The sequence below is a fragment of the Calidris pugnax genome, unplaced genomic scaffold, assembly GCF_001431845.1.
Source record: "Calidris pugnax isolate Ruff unplaced genomic scaffold, ASM143184v1 scaffold114, whole genome shotgun sequence".
Classification (NCBI taxonomy): domain Eukaryota; kingdom Metazoa; phylum Chordata; class Aves; order Charadriiformes; family Scolopacidae; genus Calidris; species Calidris pugnax.
In genome coordinates, this window is record NW_015090891.1 from 1,641,907 (window position 1) to 1,664,598 (window position 22,692).

A 22,692-nucleotide genomic window follows, 5' to 3' on the forward strand; every position below is an offset into this window, starting at 1 on the left:
TCTTAACTCAAAATACAATAGCAAGAACAAGACTATAAGTTGTAAATACAGATTTAGGAAATCATCGGATGGAAGCAGCAGAAAAAGAGGAGAAATTAATGAATTAAACAGAGTTAGTATGAGCACCAGTGTGACAATGGTGAATTTGTTTCTGTAACATAAGGCTCCATCAAGTTGTGTGTTGTCAGAGAAGCAGACGTATTCATGTCATTCGAGGAGTCATTCATGAGACTTCATCTGAAAAGTCGTTATATTCTTCTGGTCACCCATTTTCAAGAAGAATTAAGCTTACAGTTAGAGATTCAGAAAGAGCTGTTTAATAGCCGTGGAATATAGAGTTAGCTGTGCAAGAGATGGCTAAAAGGGCTTTGCTTATTCAGACTTAAGGCTCCGAGAGACATGCTGTGGCAGGCTAAAATTGGATGGTAGAAGCTGTTACTGTCCTCGAGGCATGAATACTTGAACCTCCTTTGAATCGCTTTGTGACCCACTGCCTGGTATATTAGGGTAAAGCAAAACTGGAATTCTTTTACTTTAATACACCCAGCTGAAGACTGTGATAGTACATGAGCTCATTCTGAGGCGTATCATATAACCCTGCCCTGAAGGCTTTAATGCCCATCAGAAGGGTGGAGCAGATGGATGAGGGTGGTAACTATTCCTGCCATCTGGTTTAAAGTCACTGCTACGTATACTTCAGAGCCTTAAGGAAGTAGAGTGGTGAGAGGAGATTTGATTGCTCTTCATAAATATGTTGGGAATAAACACAGCCAAAAATTATTACAGAAGAATGTTGATGTAATAGCAATTAATATACAACTATACGTTCAGTCTAGAAATTGGAAAAAAACCAACCCTCTGGAGGTATGAGTTGATGCAAAAAACATCTTACTAGTTTTGAAACAGAATTTCATCAGTTTTAAAAAAGAATTACACAGGTATTTCCCTTCCTGTATGTTCCTGTACTCCTAAGAAAAGGAAAAAAGAAAACAAACAACAGCAACAAGTAAACATGGGCCAGGCTTTTCATGCCTTGGTTTCTTAATGACGGATTAAACTATTAGCAGTATTATCTACACCAAGATCAAGCTATGTTCTGTAAGCTGTTTAAAGAGCAGCACAAACCTCTCCGTGTGAGGTTTGCAGCATCAGAGTCATCTGAGGATATCAGTACACGCTGTTCTGTTTTTCTGTGAGCTTTTTTTTTTTCGCAACACGGCAATATTACTCAGTTTTCAAGGAAGATCCAGAGTGTTGCTGGCTTAAGATTGAAATTAATGATTTAAATAGGTAACAGTCTTATTATTACAGTGCTTCTTACAAGATTGTATTCATGCATTAGTTCAGTAGGGTAAGGTGACTGAATTTTAATCTGTGTATTATGGAAGTAATACGCAGACCATAAGGAAGTTTGCATTATTGAGACTTTTTAGGTAGATGAATCCTATGCTATTCTACTCTGTGCCTTCAAAAAATTATTAGCAATTTGTATTTCTGAACCCTATTGCCTAAAATAAGCCAATGCATATGTATTGAAAATAGAACAATAATATCATTATACTGCATCGTAATGAAAACAGTTCTGTGTTTCAGGAATTGCAAGACATTGGAATAAATAGCATTAAACATGCAATGTTTTTGTTACTACAGTGCTTATGTAAGAGTGGATGAGAGAGTTAAATGGGTTATTTTATATTTTGGTTTTCATTCCTACCTACTACTAGTAGAAGGTATATGTTTATGATTAGTCTACAACAACTGGGGCTTTTTTTTAGAATGACTTGATTGCTAAACATTTAAGTATATGTGATTTTTTGCATTCAAAGGTATAAATTCTTTAGTTTGTAGGAATGAATGGATTAATTTCAGGGCAATGGTATGGACACAGTCTTTCCATCTCTACCCACTGTCTTTTGAGAGCCAGAAATCCTCTGGTGCTCAACATGAAGAGTGCTTGATATGTCACCATATTACAGCGAAGTCTGACTATGAACAGAACATAATCCTAATATCCTAATGAATAGGAAGAGGAGGGATTCGCCAGATGCCTAAATGTTCAAAATTAATTCACAGGCACAGTGTGAGCAGGAAATCAATAAACCAGAGAGTTTGTAAAGATAATGAATTATACATGTTTACTTTCTCAATGTTATGCCTGTAATGATGGGTTAAAACATATATTGTTTTGTTTTGGTTTTTCTGCTTTTGATATGAAGTAGAAAGTTTAGTTTTGATTGACTTGATTTACCTTTTACCTAAACATGCAGGAGTCAGCAGTGGCCACAATGAAGTGGCAAAACTAGACCCAGCTGATGCAAAGTAGTTAAGAGTATGGCAAATTGAAATTCGTAAGGTTAAATAAGAATACAGTCATGTTAAACTAGGTACTAAATCTAGGTGTGTTACCCTTTTAAGTTGATTTCTTTAATTTTTTTTTTTCCTTTTAAACGGTCATCATCAGGATTATTAATAGGTTTTATGATATTAAATTAGAGAAATTATTGTCATCCCTTTTTTTTTCCTTTTAAACTTACATCATCGGGATTATTAATAGGTTTTCTGATATTAAATTAGAGAAATTATTGTCATCCAATCTGGTGCTTGACATGATGGATTCTATTACTAATTACACTTTTGGTTTCACGCAGGTAATGTTTATTTTGCACTTTAATGCTTATACCAAAGAGTCAGGGGATGGATACAGAAATTCTAAGGGCTAAAATCTATGCATCTCTCTGTGATTATATGTAGCAGTCCTCATTCATTTCTCACTCTTACAAGCTTTTCATCATTTTCAATTTGCCTATTTTTTTTTTTAAACTTTTGTTTTCATGTGGGAAATGTTTATTTTGCACTTTAATGTTTATACCAAAGAGTCAGGGGATGGATACAGAAATTCTAAGGGCTAAAATCTATGCATCTCTCTGTGATTATATGTAGCAGTCCTCATTCATTTCTCACTCTTACAAGCTTTTCATCATTTTCAATTTGCCTATTTTTTTTTTACCCTATATATGGCCTTTAATGATTCACAAATATTATACAAATGGTACAATGTATAGACATTGAATATTTCATTTACTGATTCTTTTATTTTGCCTGTTAAAGAATATGAGAATTAGTATTCCTTATTCAACATGTATATTCCAAGGAACATACTCAATGTACTTCCTATAGTTCCCCATATCCTATTTTGATTTCTGTCGCAAACTGAACATGAAGTTGTGTGTGTAAAAGAAGTTTAAAAATAGGTTAGAAACATCTTGTGAAATGTAACAGGAAATCTATGGAGATATATTTTTATCTGGCATTTGCTAGTGGGCAAAAATGAGTATGTTGTGCCTTTCAGTTCCATTTAAGACATGTTATATGTTGCAGAAACTTGAAATGTCTCAAATTTTTAGTAACATACACACATCAATCAGGTCACTATATAATATATGCTGCAATCATAACACATTTACAGACACAGATTTAGTGCTAAGAAAAAAAGGAGATGAGTGGCAAAAAAAAATCAATTACAAAATGGTGCTTGCAGAAGTTAATCATTCTGCATTTGTAGCAACGTTTTGTGTTTTGTGATCATCTATACTCTGTTAAAGAGTGGCTTCTCACTTATTTAAGGAAAAAATATATATAATAGCAAATATATATCACTAATACTAAAAGTTCACTTCCCAATGACAATGAATATGTAAATTAAGGAAAAAGAAGAAACAGATATAAATACACGTTAATAAATCTGGGATTGTCATTACATTTTTTTTATACTTCAGCATTGAAATTCTGGAGCAGACTTCCTATTCAAATATTTGTGCAAGAAAATTGTAATCTAGCAAGGAAATGTGTGAGGTTATGCCTATGATAAACAGGAACTGGACTCAGTATGTAATAAGAAGCTTCCAGGCCAATATTTCAGTACTATATTATTTTTTTATACTTCAGCATAGAAATTCTGGAACAGACTTCCTATTCAAATATTTGTGCAAGAAAATTGTAACCTAGCAAGGTTTTTTTTATACTTCAGCATTGAAATTCTGGAGCAGACTTCCTATTCAAATATTTGTGCAAGAAAATTGTAACCTAGCAAGGAAATGTGTGAGGTTATGCCTATGATAAACAGGAACTGGACTCAGTATGTAATAAGAAGCTTCCAGGCCAATATTTCAGTACTATGGACTGGATTAGCAGAGAATTGCAAACATCTTGCTCATGAAAACTGAGGTAGTGACTCTCAGTTCTTCATTGAACTCTTTGGTGCATTTCATGCCAGGAAATGGGAGGAGGAACAAGACAATGATACCAATTTGCTGGAAATTAGCAACATTCTTCAACTGCTGTAGGAAAGCAAGGAAAATAGCTTATTTCACAGAAATTTAGAGAGGGAGAAAAGATAGTTTTCCATCAATCATGATGTAATGGATGCATTAGTGAAACAGAGCACAGGAAGGGGGTTTTTGGCTGTGAATTTGACTTGAGTCTACATTTGCAGTCCTTCTGTACGTGTTTTAGTACACCACTATTACCTTTTTGAAGCATTGTCTTCCTTCCAGCCTTGCTTTCAGAGTGTCAGGTTGTGTGTAGCAGTTGCAATGTGGATGCAGTTTGCCCTCTCTGCCTGCCAAAGATTGGCAACTGGTACAAACTTTGTTACTTGTTAAACCCCAATGTAGAGAGGCCCAACCAATTGCACCAGCATCCTTCCCTTTCTATGCTCCATCAGCAGGTAATACAGACACACTGAGTCCACCATGATTATTTGAAGTCACATTTTCAACAAAAAATATTCAACACTTTGTCCAGTACGTGTCAGATAACTCTTTCTGCTTATTTGAGCTTTTCTCTGGCATTGATTTATTATTTTATGTTAGATGAAAAACTAGCATTCTTTCATACAAAAGAGTTCTAATTATAGAAAAAAAATCTGTTACTTTTATGAACTTTTGACCTCAGAACTATCTTATGAATACACTAAATGCTCACAATTGGGTTTGTATCTTGGAAAAAAAATTATTTAAATGCATTTTAGCAGATCCCTGTTGATTGCATACTGGAGAAGTCTACTATCCCAGTGAATGCATTCTTCTTAAAGTTAGGAAAATTTACATTTCTGTGAATTTGAATAACTATTAAAATGAGTAACTTTGAGGTACTCAATGTACTTAAATGATAGGTAGAGAAATAGATTGATCAAGATAGATAGATAGTAGATAGATAAATGCTTTACCTGTATTTCTATAAAACTCTTTTGGCCACTTCAGCATTTTTACCATTTATCAAGCAAAGACAGTAGAAACTGAGCAAAGAGATTTGCGTATCGTCGGATTGATGATGATGAAGAGTTTTACTGAGGTGTAAATATATTTCTTCCGCAATCAAAGCAGAATGTTTTGCTTGCCTGTCCCAGATGGCTTCCTGTAGGAGGATCATATTTAGACTGAGGAACAGACGTTACTTATTTGAGGACATTTGGGAGTCTTTTATGGATTATGTTCATAGAGCAAAAGCTGCTTTGTAGAGATGCTTGACATTGCAATCCTACACATGTGTAATTTGGTTTTAACTTTGCGTTTGTGAAATAGATTAGAAGAAGTGATTCATCAAAATGTTGGAAAATAAGGACTTAATAGTGAGTGATGTAAAATGAATATAAATTATTAATAATACAAAAAGATTAGAAAAGCTAAGTCTGGTGAATGCCAACCGAACATGCTATGTAACCAACACATAATGGGTTAATGTAGATGATCTGTTCTCCATTTTCTTGATGTCCACCTTATGGCATAATAGTTGATACCTGACATCTTCAATAACTTAAATGTTCACAGAATTGTGGTTGTATATTGTACGTTGCCCTCCAAATCTGGCTTGTTCACTCCCTTCTATTTTTTTGGTGGGGTGGGATTATTTTTTTGGTGAGGGGGAAGAAGAGTTGCCTGTTTTCTTGCAAAATTCCTATTCTTTGCTTTCAACTATCTGATATTGAGTGACTTACTGTACTATTTATCCCATCACTTAATAGAGAAAAGTTATGCTTGTCACTGATAGACACATTGATATATATATATTTTTTTTTTGCTCTGTCTGCACTAACTATAGGTAGGAAAAGGAAAAACATATAAATCACTACTATTTCTCTGTGATTTATAACAATCCTGTTCCCAGACATAGTTCACTTAATTTCTCCTTTTTCTTAAACAATATGTGACACTGTTCTGTTTTCACTGTCAAATAGTTATCTTATGGAGTATGTTTGGACTTAAGGGAAAGAAGAGGAATCTTTTTGCTGACTTATAAGATCCGTGATACAGGATTAGGTTAGCCAAACCCTACTCACATCCCGGTAAGCAGACATATATTTTTGTATTTTTTATAGGTGGATACAGTGCAGACTACGCAGCACCCTGGCCACATTGAGGAATCATGTAAAATGAATGTATGTGCTCGTAAGTGAATTATTTATGAAATGAAGCTCCAACTCTAAGGGATGTTGGATCACAAAATACGTGAACTCTCTTTACTCTCATGTTAAGAAATTGATTCCCAGGGGGCAGGGTTACTGCAGAACTAAGTGGACCTTGAAAGCAAAGCTATTTAAAAAAAATCCACGTGATAAATAATTTTTTTAAAGCGCTGAAAACAAGAGATTAAGATTACATTTTTGGATGCATTTGGAGAGATATTAAACAGAGTCAAGAATCCAAACCAGAAAAACAAATGGTATGTGAGAACGGTTTGGTAAGCAGAAATGATCATAAGTGGAGGAACAGGATCAAATACCATCTAATTTAGGAGTATGAATAGGATGAAAAACTTACTGTTTTCTGCTTTGTTCCGTCTTTGAAAGGACTGAAATTTGATTAGATGATTGCTTCAATTAGTAACTGGGAGATGAGTGTGAACAAGATTGAATTTGCAGTATTTGAATCAAGGACGTATTTGTGATTTGCTGGAAAAAAAAAAAAGATAAAGACAACCCTGATGATGTGCTAGATAAACAAAGAAAAAGATGTATACCTCAGGACTGAATTTCTGGAAATGCAGATAGAGTCTTAATATTTGAAAACCTTTGTACTGCTTGGGGATGTGAGACAGAGTACAGGAGAGGAATTAGGTGAAGCAGTCTCGGGCCCTTCAGTTTTTCCCAAGAAGAATGGCTCTACAAGGAAACTGAGGTAGATATAGAGAAGAAACCAAAACATGCCAAATGACTCTACAGGCACAGGGAAATCATCAGTCAGTCACATGTATACACATACAATTTGGTGGTTAAACACACGTTAATTCACTTGGCTAGAGCACTCTTGACTAGAATAACCGTGCCAAGGATTGTACAATTGCCAACATCAAAACCACACGTAGGGAAAACCTCTGACTCTGCAGTCATTCTTAAGCTATACACATCATATAAAGACAAAGACTATAGTGCCAACTCCAATTTTCTATATACAAATGCCAATTTTTTATATTTTATATATATATATCTGGATAATACAGTATATAGTATATCGGATTATGATTTAGAGAAAGGAAAGGCTGAATATTTTCTCCTAAATAATTTATTTACTCATATCCTTCATCTTTATAAAAAAAAACAACAAAAAGAAGATATTTTATCTATTAATAATCTTTCAACAAGGTCATTTTTTATGAATAAAGCTTAACTTCAGCTCATTCGAGTTTCTGATGTAAAGCTGATGTGAGGAAGCTATATTGTGTTTGTAACTAAGGTGTATATTATCGCTTGCCTTTTCAACTGTATGAACCACAATGCTGAAAACCACTTTTCCTCTCTTGATTGTTATGCATTTATGTCTGAATTAGCTCACCCTTTGTGTTTATCCCTTCAAAACTGGTAGTCTGCCACTTTTTTTCCACTTGTAGTAATTAGTTCCAAGTGGAGGAATTTATGATACAGTAGGGGCTTTGACCTCTTTATTGTGCTGAGATATATTATCAAACTTCAAAGTCTGTATACTGCTACTGTATTGATTTTGTTTTCTGCGAACAAAATCAATGAGCAAAATTAAAATAAAAAAAATCAATTCTTTCATTTTTGAATTGATTCAGGTTTTCTACATGTACTTTGTTTATTTAACCTTGATTGCTAGTCTGGAACTCGTTGAAAGGAGAAACACATTGAGACCTTTAGTAATTCTGCAGAAAAGAAACCTATGGAAATTAACAAAATACAGAGAGAAAGGATTGAGAAGGAAAAAGATGCAAAAGAGATCAAGAAAAGCATTGTTCTCAGTTGGGATGCATTGTTTAGGAATATCAAAGAACCTATAAAAAAGAGCAGTAACAGCTTTCTCAGAAAAATTGGCATACAAATTGTTTCTTTTTCATTTTCTAGCCCTTTAATTCAATACATGGTTAGAAATGGCATATGAAACACGTGAAATCCATTGATAGTATTTCGTGAGTTCAGAGCAGTTGCAAAGCTTACCTAAAGATGAGAAAATATGACAAAAAATATTTAACATGTAACATTTTGCAGAATTAAATACATCAAGTATGCAATTATATCTGTGAAAAATTCAGCCTTTTTTTCAAAATAGATATTATCTTAGTGAAAAAAAAAAAAAAGAAAAGTTTAACCCGGAAAGTTTAAAGAGAAATATTAAGGACCTCTGGTCAGCTTCTTGTCTCAGATACAGAAAGTCTGTATTTCAATAAAATTATCCTGCAACTGGGAATAAAATCAAAATTGTGTCTCCTGTGTTCATTGCAATTTCATTCTTCTATGTTTAATTTTCTGGTCCGAAGCAATTACCAAGAGAGGATCCTTGAAAAACATTGTGCAACTACTGTAATTTTCAGATTTCATAGAGTTTAGCAGCCAGGCAGTTTGTATGGAATAAAAGCACTTTTATATTGCCTCCTGCTACAACACCAATGGGGAAAGGTCAGCAAATCAGTGGGAGACCATATGAAGGATTTTTTCTTGTGTGACATCAACTTGTAAGACACTGGGAGTTTCAGAATTACAAGTGGTGATAGAGCTTTTTTCAACTATTTCTTTCCTCTTTGCCTCCTACGGCTGCTTCATTGTCAGGCAATGTCTTTTTTTTTTTTTCCTGTCAGAATGAGGGAGTGAAAGCCTATTTGTGACAAGTGACATTCTACTTTCTGTTTGCCATTGTCCCTCATGGATGAGGGAAAAAAAAGTACATCCATATGCCTTTCATTTTCCCACCTTTTACGAGCTTAACTGAAAGCTTTTAAAGCCAAATCTGACTTGTCTTACTCATATGAACAGGCCAAATAAACCCGGCGACTCTGCTTGTATGAGTAAAGACAACTCTTCTTTTAGTATCTCTTGATTTTCATGTCTGTTTTACACAAGACCGCGAAAGAACAAGGTGTGTCAGGAGCAAGCTATCAGGAACGGTGTGATACAGGGTCATTTTAGCCAGTTGAAACACAGGTTAGATAAATTATTTGTAGGAATAATATAGGAAGTGGCAACAAGTGGGAAACGGAGCTGTGTGGCAGGAGATCTCTTTTCTCCTCTTAATGGTTGTACATCTGGGAATGGTGCACTGTCACAGTTTGTAGAGGTGCTCTCACTGCTGTCAATCACAAATTTAAATATAGATGGAGAGGTAGATATGGTCTTCTCAGCAGTACTTGGCTTGCTAACCTACACATCAAACCTAAACTAAAGGATTAAATTCAGCAAACTTCCACCACCTAGACTACATTTTAGTCTCAGGGTGAACAATATAATTTAATTGAAATAAATTGTTTTTATTTTTAGAAAGCTTCACCAAACGTTTTAAAATCTTCACTTCAGATTTCTCAGGCTTACTTAAAACCTCTGTCCCTGCTCTTCCTGCAAAATTCATTTAGGCCCATAAACACAGGCACTTGGATTTGCCCACTCGCCATTTGAATGTCTAGTGCAATAATCCATACTTTAACTGTTTGAGAGTCATTAAGTTGACTGAATTTTGCTGAGCTAATAAAAGATAACTTTGCACTCTCAAATGCAGTGGTTACATTTAAATTTCCAATGTATAGTTAATATGCATACTTACAAACTCAAGATAATCTCCCTCTGCATTGGGGGAAAAATTGACCTGTTGTACTTGCAGGCCTTATATTTGACTTTTGACATTACATTTAGGGAAAACTGTAATTATGTAAAATGCTGTTCCAGTTTCTATACTATTCTCAGTATTTTACAAGAATTTACATTAAGAGTGTAACATGTGATGAATGCCTTAACCCTTTCTAACACCATGAACATGCCTATGTGGTTTCATTGGTTAAAATTAAGCTATTTGTTTTATTTAGAATGTGTCTGAAAATATCAAGAAACCACAATCAAATTACTATTCTTCATCATACCCCAGGATATCACTATTTCAGCAGTGAGTTTTCCTTTGATCTATGGTTCCTAGAAATGGCATCAGAGCTATCTATCACAGGAAAGCAGTTTGTTGCCCTTTCCAAGGGAGTTATGATGCTAATGGGGGAAAAAAAAAAAGCTCATTATGTCCCCTGGCAATTTCAACAGAGCCCTCAGTATTTTTCAGAGGTGGAATTCAAGGAAGGCATTAATGTTTTCAAACCTAGTTAAAAATTAATTTTCTTCCAAATCAGATTACTTTTCACATTTAAACAGCCTCAGTTTAGCCCAGTAACACCATTTTGAATAGCAAGTGCCAACCAAGCCAATTTCCAAAAGATTTCTATTATTTATTATTTATACATAATAATACTATATTTATTTTTATATTATCTTTGAGAAATACAACGGAGAAAAATGTTCTGAAGCATTTCAGTAAACCTAATTATGCTCTTATCAGGCTTAATTATCTCTTTATGTTACATTTTGCAGAGTCCCTATTCAAGAAAGTATCAGGACTTTAAATTAAATTGGCTTTTGACACAAAATAACCTTTCTTTAAACTGTGAAACCTTACACAGACAATTGTTGTTTCTGGGGAAAAAAAAAATTATCACTTCTTAAATACTGTTCAGAGCAATTTTATTTCAGCAAATATGAGCTGAAGAGTGGTGTATAGACTCTGTAACTTCAGAAGACTGTGTGGGCAATAGTTTTACATCATAAATGTCCATCTGCTTTTCCTTTTTACTGCTGGAGGAATGATGATTTACTTGTTATCCGCCCCTGTATTGTGAGAATAGTAGAAGTTTATAGGGAATAAAGATAACTCTGGCTTGACGTCTCCCAGTCTCAGCTTCCACCCCTAAGAAGGGAGTCAGCCTGTAACCAGTTGCAGATGCATGATTTTAACTGTTGGATTATGATTCTTGCAAAGCTTGGTGTCTCATCTAAACTGGCTGTATAGTTTCACAACTGAGAGATTTTATGGAGAGAAGCAAGAGTTTTGGGGTGCCTGTTCATGTCTGCCTGAGTTGGTTTTCTAATATTCAGGATTAAACCCTTTTTGGTGTCTCCCTCCCTGAGATGACAGAGAGACTTGATCTCAGTGGAACTTTAAATGTGTTCAAGCTCAAAACATTTCTCCATTTAAGTTTAATGTCAGTTGACATGGAACATGTTTAAGTAGAGATGTCTTATCTCTCTTGATTTGCTTTAGTATATATCTAATGATAGAAGATAGTTTATGTATTTGACTTTACCAACATCACAATGCCATTTCTATGGAAGGACAGGAATCTTGGCTCGTATTAGCCATTGTAGGGCTAGAAATCAGGAGATTTAGGTTTTTTTCCTAGGTCTGTAGACTATAGACTAGGTCTAGGTACCCAGCTAGGTCTACTAGACCTAGGTCAAGGTACCCCGGTGGATTATGATTATTTCAAAGCTTGGTGTCTCATCTAAACTGGCTGTATAGTTTGACAACTGAGAGATTTTATGGAGAGAAGCAAGAGTTTTGGGGTGCCTGTTCATGTCTGCCTGAGTTGGGTTTATTCCTGAATTTTAGAAAACCTTTTTGGTGTCTCCCTCCCTGAGATGACAGAGAGACTTGATCTCAGCAGAACTTTAAATGTGTTCAAGCTCAAAACATTTCTCCATTTAAGTTTAATGTCAGTTGACATGGAACATGTTTAAGTAGAGATGTCTTATCTCTCTTGATTTGCTTTAGTATATATCTAATGATAGAAGATAGCTCATGTATTTGACTTTACCAACATCACAATGCCATTTCTATGGAAGGACAGGAATCTTGGCTCGTATTAGCCATTGTAGGGCTAGAAATCAGGAGATTTAGTCTTCATTCCTAGGTCTGTAGACTACAGACTAGGTCTAGGTACCCACCTAGGTCTACTAGACCTAGGTCAAGGTACCCACCTATTCAGGGCTACACCTATGAGAACAGAGAATATATTTTTGTTACCTCAGTGAGACAAAATTGTTTATTCCTGAATTTTAGAAAACCTTTTTGGTGTCTCCCTCCCTGAGATGACAGAGAGACTTGATCTCAGCAGAACTTTAAATGTGTTCAAGCTCAAAACATTTCTCCATTTAAGTTTAATGTCAGTTGACATGGAACATGTTTAAGTAGAGATGTCTTATCTCTCTTGATTTGCTTTAGTATATATCTAATGATAGAAGATAGCTCATGTATTTGACTTTACCAACATCACAATGCCATTTCTATGGAAGGACAGGAATCTTGGCTCGTATTAGCCATTGTAGGGCTAGAAATCAGGAGATTTAGTCTTCATTCCTAGGTCTGTAGACTACAGACTAGGTCTAGGTACCCACCTAGGTCTACTAGACCTAGGTCAAGGTACCCACCTATTCAGGGCTACACCTATGAGAACAGAGAATATATTTTTGTTACCTCAGTGAGACAAAATTGTTTGATCCCTTTTGTTTTGTGAACTGTTTATAAAGTCTGGTAACGAGATCCCTGGAAATGTCTGTAAAGACTAGTATGATGTTGTAGAAATACTTTAATGTCTTCTGTTTCAGAGCAAATCCTTTTTTTTTTTTTTTGCTTAACATCTATAGACTGCCTCCTGGCCAAATTGTTTGAAACAGATATTAATTTTCATCATTATGTATATGGGACAGCTCTGTATATATACTTCAGTGCACTTTCATCAAAGAATGCTTTAGATTTAACCATGCTGCATTTAAGAAAAAAAATATTTTACAGGTTACCTTTTTTCCCTAAAATATCATATTAGGGAAGCAAATGAAACTTATTATTTGATGTTGGTTTCAAACATAGGTAGCTTTTTTTTTTTTTTTCATATGAGCATTTCCGACTGTGAAGTGTGGAAGTATTGACATTGTTAGCGGGTAAAGATTTTCAACAAATCAGGGAAAAAAGACCTAGTATGGAAGTAACTAATTCAATAATATTGTGAAAGCGTTGATTATGTACTCAGTGCTGGCAGCGACACAGCTATACCTAAGCTTTGTCCTGAGGAGCCTACATTATAAAGAGAGAGCATTTCCAACTGTGAAGTGTGAAAGTATTGACATTGTTAGTGGGTAAAGATTTTCAACAAATCAGGGAAAAAAGACCTAGTATGGAAGTAACTAATTCAATAATATTGTGAAAGCGTTGATTATGTACTCAGTGCTGGCAGCGACACAGCTATACCTAAGCTTTGTCCTGAGGAGCCTACATTATAAAGAGAAAACTAGACAAGCTGTGGGAGACTTGGTGTTTTTCTTGTTTGCCTTTATCCTGCTTCCATCCCTCATTCTGAAATACTCCCCACGGAGGGCATTAGAAAGTTGTGAATTAAAGCTCCAGGGAGCCTGAAAGAAGCAGCTATAGGCAGTGTGGTGGAATTAAAAGGGTAGACTTCCTGGTGCAATTACTCAGGTATTCCCTATGCATGATGAAGAGTGCAGAAAGGCTAGCTAAAGGAGAATGCAAACAGAAGAGTTACACGTGTCTGTAAAATTCATGTCATGTCATGACATCGTGCCATGCTTTCCTTGTGTTTCACATGCTTAAAGGCATCTAAAATTGGTCTGAGCATCTTGCAGAGACAAGGAGATGATAGTCTCTGGTTACCTGTTGAGCTCAGGTTGTTGTCTTTCACAGATGATCCATTCTGGATATTTTTATGAGTCTGACCATAGTTCTTGAGCAAAGCTCGTGCCTGTGTTGTGTAGAGATCAGAGCATTCTCAAGGAACCTGAAGTGTATGCAGGGAGCTAAAGCAAATAAACTCTTTTGGAGTGTTTTTCTAATGTGGCTGGTGTCCATCTCCGGCATTAATAGTGAAATAATAAACAGTAAAAAATAGGTGTGTTACTAATAAACAGATTTTTAAATTTTAATCTTCTGTTTAAAAAGTAAATTTACTGTCTAAATATAGTATTAGATTTTAAATATGACACAATTTCATTTTGTATTGCTTTGTGGAGCACTTCCATGCAGCCTTCTGCACTTAGCTTTGAATCATTCTCACTGAAATTGAGAACTGTCAGTGAGCAGCACCAGATTTTGATTTCACTCAAAAAGTTACTTCTAGTAGGATGGGTTTTTGACAAGTATATACTGGTTTTATACATGTTGTTTGGGTGATTTTGATATTAATTTGTTTGCAGTCCCTTTGACTGAGCTTCGTGGCTTATTTCAATATGTTACAAGGTAAAAAGAGCTTTTCAAAAATAGGGTTTATGACCATGGGAAGTCAGACAGTAATGTCAGGACCTCTGCTTTACAGAATTCATTACTGTAAGTGATGTGAGAAGTTGATACATTAGCAAGGTTTAAAAGAAGATGGAAGATTTTTGAAAAACCATTTAGGTTGTTAACTTTCTAGAATTCTCTTGGTATTCTTTTTTAGAGGTCTACATATACACAATGCATGCATACCACAGGGAGTATTTCTGTCCTATTGTGTGTCTCAGTAAAGGTTGCATTTATGGCATGAGCTACATTGATTTCAAGTGAATAATCTATAACATTGTGGTTTACTACAGCCAAGAGGTGGGAGTTGGGGGTCTTGCTGATGACACTGACCTTCATTTCTGGGGGGAAAGAAGTCACCTCAGCTTTCTGTGCCTTTAACTGTCTGGTGTATTAAATAGACATAAAAAGTCTTACATTACAGGATGTGATGAGGATTGCTTAAGTAAGTGCTATTCACGATTTGTGAGTGTCAATGGGAATTTGCTGATTGATGCCCTTATATTACAAAGTTTTGGGACACTCCTCATCTGCACATCTGCGGTTCTCAGTTCTTTTGTATGTTGAAGTTGAAAAATCAGAATCTCGAGCTCTGGCATAATAATTTCAGCTTTACTATTTTTGGTATACTGATTTTTTTCCCATTACTATGATGTAAAAAAAAAAAAAAGAAAAGGGCAGAGAATTGTCCTTAAAATGTAACCGTTTCATTTTCATCTAATTTATTGGAAATATAGTAAAAAATTTGTCTTTTAATGCACTAGGTAGTGACTGTGCTGAATCTCTGATATTCTGGCTGTGTTGAACTGCACCAAGACAGAATTCCAATAGCTGTTATAGTGCATGTGGGAAATAGGGTTGAATTGTCAAAAAATGCTTACTATAACTTAACTCCAGTGATTAACTCTTTAAAAAATATGACCCTTGTGTGTCAGTACTAGACAGATGTACAGATGGTTATCCACATCTTGCAATAACCAGTGTGGATTCAGCTGGGTGGCAGGTGGGAAGATTCTGGACATCTGTATCATCTCTCTGGCTTGTGCATCTGTCTCTCAGGGCCTGTCCAGCTGCAGCGGCTGCCTCCCCACATGCCATAACCAGGAAAGGAAAAGCAATTGGAATTCTAGTCCCCAGACGTGGACATCAATGGCTGGCACCTGATACGGAATTTCTAACTCACTGTGTGTGTTTCATGGGTTTTTGCACATCAACAGACTTTTTTATGTTTCACGTCTCTAATGCCTCAGTGTACGCTTCCAAATTTTCATAGTACCCCTTTGCAATACTGCATTTTATTTTAGGACAGAATATAAATATTGCCTTTCCCCCCTCTCTGATTATATAGTGAATATTGGTACCTGATACCAAATATAAATATTGCCTTTTTTTTCCCCCCCCTACGATTATATAGTGAATATTGGTACCTGATACCACATATATGGGGTGTGTATATATATATACCGATACAGCAGTGATACCATTACTATATTAAAAAATGGAAGATCAAATCATCCCTAGATCTTTTGATACTCGATACAGTAGTGATACCATTACTATATTAAAAAATGGGAGATCAAATCATCCCTAGATCTTTTGATACTCAGTTTTACAATCCATTGCAATTCTGCTGAAGAGATTTGTACTTTGTGTAGCTGGAATGGCTGCCAATCATGCTTCCCTCATCTATTATCTTATTCAAATTAATACTAGTAAGCTTGAAATATCATAAGTAGCTTTAGTCCTTCTATAATCTACTTTTAATAGGAGGAATGAAATACAGTCCATATGGTAACCTGGATGATCTGTCTTGAATTATTTCTGGGATAAGATCAAATACCTACCTGAGTTTTGGTTACATACCCAATCTCAAATTATTTTCATTAAAAATTAAACTCTCCTTTAAATACACTTAGTCTGAGGCCATCTGTTGATTTCATAAATCCTAGAGCCCCAGTTCTTGTACTGGATAAACCTCTCCCACACTAGCTTACCCTGGAGGTTAAAAAAGGAGAGGTGGCAGTTGTGAGATGGGCTTGATGTAAAAGGGTGAACAGCATTTAGCTTTTTAAATACCTAGTTTTGACTCAAGAAAGGAAAAGAAAAAGGTGTCTCAGTGACTTCAGTGGGTTCTGGGTCAGGTCTCAGTATGGTAAACTGGCAAATTGTCTGATGTTGGGTATGACTAGATGAGGCTAAACCGTGTGCTACTCCTTATTAAAGACTTCTATGTAATGGTATCAACATAGAATAATAACACATACTTTGTATTTTTATTAAGTGATGTGTTTCTACTAACTGAAAGAGCAGAGACAGAAAAAAAAGGTGATTTAAAAAATGTAATATTCATTTAAATCTCTAGGGGTTTCAGACTGGTGTTTGAAACAATAGTACTATGTTCCTGTTTCTGAACTAGTCATTAAGAAGAATCTACAGTAGAGTAATCATAATTTTGACTCCCCTTTATAATTACTGATCCATTTCTGTATTACCCTGTCAAGAGATTACTGTAGCTGCTTAAAAAGAAGCCTGGCTTCAGCAACGAAAAAGCAGCACATTGTTCATTAAAGCTAACAGCAAGCATGCAAATCCTAAAATAATTTATCGCCTGGGTGGTGGTGGTGGTGTGCTTCTAAATCAGGGGGTTCCAATCAAGCTGTGTGCAGTCTGCAGCGATAAAAAGGACTTTTTTGATTGTCAGAAGGTGCTATGCGCTAGTAGGTTGACTACATTCCAATGGCAACATGAGGTGTCGTGAAAATATTGTCTTAATATATATAAAAATTCCTCGTGTTATTTTATTTTTTTTGTAGACAACGGCAGTTGAACATAGAAGAAGAAATTATATTTACTTAATTTTTTCATTAAAGTTGGTGGATTGACCAAAGGTATCGCTGTCTGTTGTTGAGAGCTGTTGAAGTGTCTATTTTTTATTATGAAATAACAATAGTATCACTTTCCTTAGAGTGATATGTGAGCTCTGGAGAGCATAATGGACTTCCAGGGCTTTTGAGAAACACCATTATTTTTTTACTGATTTTGTATTAAATAAGTACCAGCCTGTATTTGTGGGTTAATGTATGCATACCATTTGGAACGTACTTAGTGGCATTATGTAATTCACAGATGTTTTATTATTCATAGTACTGTGCATTCAGAGCTCTCTGTAGTCACTGTTGTGCAAAATCTAATGAGGGAGATTCTGTGTGTCTTTTGCTGGCCTTTTAGACTTGTCAAACTCTCATTCAGTCAATTCAAATCACAAACAGTGGGATGTGGTGCCCTTTTCTGATTTTTTTTTTTTTTTTTTTTTTTGCTATTAGACTGATGGAGTGGAAAGGAGTAAAAGTATTGATTTCTCATCATTTGTGTATGCATATTTCCTGTTGTAGAAATACAGGGGAGGACATAAGAAAAATAAGATCTTATCTCCCCCCTGTATTTGGGTTGTACTGTAATTTATCCCCTCTGAGAGGGGATAAATTATCTTTAGTAGAAGTATCAGATAAGGATTTTATACACACTTCTCATAGGCATAAATAAATTACAGTGTTATAGATAGAAGTGAACAAAAGCAAAATTAGAAAGCTCCTCTGTTTCTGTTGTTGTTGTTGCTGTTGTTTTAAATCATATTAGAAATGCTTTCTCCAGCTGGTTTACCAATTCACTCTCCTTGATTTCATCATCTGATCAGCACCAAGCCAATAGCTGATGAAAGAGTAAGTCGGTGTTACTGATTGCAGTGGCATTTATCACTTTCTATTAATATAAAAAACACAGTGCCTCAGTGCTGTAGTTCCACTGAGGAAATCATAACTCACAGGAATTAAATGACGCTCAAAAATCCTCACTAGAATCAGAATTTTAATTTTAATTTCGTTACCATTTTTTTTCCTGATTAAAACCCCGTATCTTTTTTAGTTTGTTTCCTATTAGTCATACCTTTTCTCTGCAACTACTGCATTCTTCATCCCAGTTTTCTGAACTAGTTTCTTATCTTCATTCCTGGTTGGTTTGACTTTTTGGACTGTGTAACTGCAAACTTTGTAATCTCGGGGTTTTTTTTCTACCACCATATTTATCCATGTACCATTTTAATTTCTTGCGTGTTATTTTATCATTTTAATTATTGCCATGAAATATAGTCTTTCACTTGGTAAAAATTTTATTCACACTTCAACTTGGAGTGGTTTAGGTTTAGCTTGCAGATTTTTTACATACAGTGGCAAGTTCTTGGCATAACAGTATTTCTTTGTTTTCCTGTGTTTCCATGGGGAAGTATTCTTCCCTGGGAATGCTTGTGGTGAAAATCTAATTTTCCTCTGTTTAATCTCCCTGTTATACAGCTTTGTAGAATCATAGAATGGTTTGGGTTGGAAGGGATCTTGAAGATCACCTGGTTCCAACCCCCCTGCCCTGGGCAGGGACACCTCCCACGAGACCACGTTGATCAAAGCCCCATCCAGCCTGGCCTTGAACCCCTCCAGGGATGGGGCAGCCACAGCTTCTCTGGGCAACCTGTTCCAGTGTCTCACCACCCCCACAGGAGAGAATTTCTTCCTGGTACCTAATCTAAATTTCCCCTCTTTCCATTTAAAACAATTAACCCTCATCCTGTCACTCTACTCCCTGATCAAGAAATTACCACTCATCCTGTCACTCTACTCCCTGATCAAGAGTCCCTCCCCATCTCTCCTGCAGCTCCCTTTAGGTACTGGAAGACCATTATAAGGTCTCCCCAGAGCCTTCTCTTCTCCATGCTGAACAACCCCAACTCTCTCAGCCCATCTTCATAGGAGAGGTGTTCCAGCCCTTTGATCATCTTTGTGGCCTCCTCTGGACCCATTCCAACAGGTCCATGTTCTTCCTGTGCAGAAGACTCCAGAGCTGGACACAATACTCCAGGTGGGGTCCCATGAGAGCAGAGCAGAAGGGTGGAATTACCTCCCTCTCCCTCCTGGCCATGCTTCTTTTGATGCAGCCCAGGATGCAGTTGGCTTTCTGGGCTGCTAGTGCACATTCCAGCTCATGTTGAGCTTCTTGTTCATCACCACCCCCAAGTCCTGCTCCTCAGGGTTCCTCTCAATCCATTACAGGTCTGCCATCTCCGACTACCTGCCTTTGTGGAGAAGAAAGGTGTAGTTCTGTGTAGCTTAACCTATCCCCGACTCTAATGTCTTGCAGGAAAAATGAAGCAGTTTGCTACGTTCTCCCTCCTTGTGTTGTGCTAGTGATAGCCTTGCCTTTGCAGAATCTGGAATCGGTATTAGGAAAGTAAATACATTGAATAATGAATTTGTCAGTTTTGTAAATGCAGTACTTCTCCACTTTAAGTGTTTGTGAAACTGCGCTTTTGATTTATTTAGTATTCAGTCATTCACTTTGATGTTGTGTTCATTTATATACCACTTCGGCAAATAAACATGTAAAGCCCTTTCGAGCAAATGATAAACTTCAGTCAAAATGCCCATAGGAGTCTGATGACAAACCCAAGGAACAGAGAGACTAATGTAAAATCGGAGACATGTATGGAAAAGTTGAGTTTTCTGTCACATTTAAGAGGAGTTAATGTAAGAAGCGGGTAGAAAAAGTGTTTGTTTGTTTTTAATCTCCCATATCTAGTGAACTTCATTCATGTGAGGGATGCTCTTGAAAACATCCTTCCTTCTGTGCTACCATTCTGGCTTCCTGTGACGGTGTCAGTGATTGACAAGCTGCAAACCTTCACACTGGATGAGGGTATAATATTCCAACTCCCTTTTCAGAGCTGTGTTGTCTTTGTAACATTTTCTAATAGGAGTCTGAGAATGTGAATGTTGGGTGGTCCAAAAAATACTTGGAAGTCTAGCAGTGATCCATACTTAAAATATTTAGGATGTTCCTACTTTCTTGCTGAGCAGAAGGAGCAGAAAACACAAAGCACTCACAGTTGTTTTTTTGCTTCAACTTGCAAAAATGTATGGAACGGCAAGCCAATGGTATTTCAGCAAAACAGCTTACATAAAGTTCCCCAAATGGTGAAAAAGGGCTTTTTTTGTTGTTGTTCCTTTTAATCTACTGGAGCCCTAGTGGGTATCTGTCAGAACAGAATTCCTCATGCAAGCAGGCAATGCAATTCATTCTAATGATGTGCTCTGCTTCCATCACTTGGTTACTCTGTGATGAGTAATGGACAAAGGTTTTTAACAGTTTTATATCTAAATTTGAGGAGTAGCATATAATATTTGCTATAAATATAAAATATAAACCAGGAATTATTTCAAAAGGGACGCTTGTTCTTTGAGGGCTGGAGGACTTTCTAGCCTTTTAGTCCATTCTCTCTCACGTCTGGGCAGGAAACTGAATGACATAGCTGATGGCACTCAGGGAGATTGATACCATCTTCACCCCATACAAGGACATCAAGAAAATTTCCAGTCATGGAGATCACGTTATCACACACGGGAGAAATACAAGAGTTAGATTCGGGCTCTGGTTCTTTGTCAGCATGATAGCAATTTCCAGATTTAGGTCTGATGAATATAAATGGACAAGAATATGTATTCTACACAGTGTCTAAAGAAAAATGCCCAGGGCAAGCTAGCTTCCTTTTGGTTTTATGTGAAAAAATGTAAAAAGCAGCATTTAGTTTCTCCTTGTGTTTCTTCCCCTAGAGTTTTTTCTTCATTCACTAAGCTCCCCTATTGGAGACAGTTTAGGATTTTTCTGTTTCAGATTTTTGCTTTTGTGTATGTAGAGAACACTTCAATGGAGAAATAAGGAAGATGGATGAGACAGTTGATATGTTGAAACAGGGCTGCTCGCTGCAATGCCAAAGGAAGACAGGTGGAGAAAAATACAAATAATGAACAAAACCCAACACGTGGTTCTCTAAAGGGGAACATTTTTGTCTCTATGTAAAGGTTCCAACTCTCAAACTTGAATCCACCACAAAATAATAATACCTCTGAAGTGGAGGATGCTGAAAGAAACTTAGCTGATTTGAAATGAAAAAGTAAATCCTTCACATAAATATTTGTGGTGGGTTGATGGGGGAAACCATAACAGTTGACCTTGGCTGGAGGCCAGGTGCCCACTGAGCAGCTCTATCACTTCCCTCCTCAGCAGGACGGAGTGGGGAGAAAATAGTGTCAAAGGATGAGGAAAAGGCTGAGGTACTTAATGCCTTATTTGCCTTATTCTTTAATAGTAACATCAGTTGTTCTCCAGGTACCCAGCCCCCTGAGCTGGAAGACAGGGATGGGGGAGCAGAATGAAGCCCCCATAATCCGGTGAAGCTCCCATAATTTTGGTGTTTGTCAGGCAAGTAAACACAGTAGCAGAATGTGGCAATTTTTTTTTTCTTAGATTTTATTGTCTTTCATGTTTTTTTGGGGATGAATTCCAACCTAGAAAACCGAAAGTAATTCCTCCCCTTTTACACACAAGGTGATGTATAAAGCATAAAGAGATGAAGCCCTTTCAGGAGGAAACTAGGTAAAAGTATAGGAAAATAGCAGAAAGGAATTAAGGCGGGTCTGGTTTACATAAGCTAAGTGTAAGAAAATGAAAACTCATGGATGGAAATTCTGCAAATGTTTCAAACTTAATTCTGTCAATGTTTGTTACGTTTGTCTGTGATTTCCACCCACAAGACAGAGACAAAGCAACTGTTCTAATTGTTATAAACAATTTACCTTTTAGTTTCAAAAGCACTGATATTTGTAGTTTAGGTTAAAGAAAAAAAGATGAAGTAAGTAAAAAGTACTTTAAAAGAAACGGTAAGCAGAATACTTTCATAGTTCTTATGATGAAACATTCCCTGTTCACAGCTTATGTGACAACTCTGGCAACATTATAAATCTTTCTAACCTTCTTATTCCAATTTAGCTATACTTGTGAGGATATATGTTGAGGGCTTCTTAAGCATAAAGAAAACGAAGATGCTAAGCTATAAAACAAATATGACAACTAGCATTTTTAACCTGTGTGGATTTGGAAAGGATTTATAGTGTATATCAAAGGGTAATTCCTCTGTGTCTCTCTGCTCCTCAAGCAATTCACCTATGGATTTTTTCTAGTACTGGGATTGTTCTGTTCTGTTTCT

The 22,692-nt window shown here is 36.2% G+C and overlaps 1 protein-coding gene across 5 annotated transcripts in view; it reads left to right on the top strand.

Annotated features, from left to right (window-relative positions):
• PCDH7 (protocadherin 7) overlaps positions 1 to 22,692 on the top strand; it is a 318,427-nt gene that overhangs the window by 49,472 nt on the left and 246,263 nt on the right. The window contains exon 3 of one of the 5 annotated variants that reach the window (XR_001412650.1): positions 6,377 to 6,446. The exons of the other annotated variants lie outside the window; for them this stretch is intronic. The gene's annotated coding sequence lies outside the window, so the exon portion shown is untranslated. The remainder of the gene's footprint in view (positions 1 to 6,376; positions 6,447 to 22,692) is intronic. 5 annotated transcript variants of the gene reach the window in all.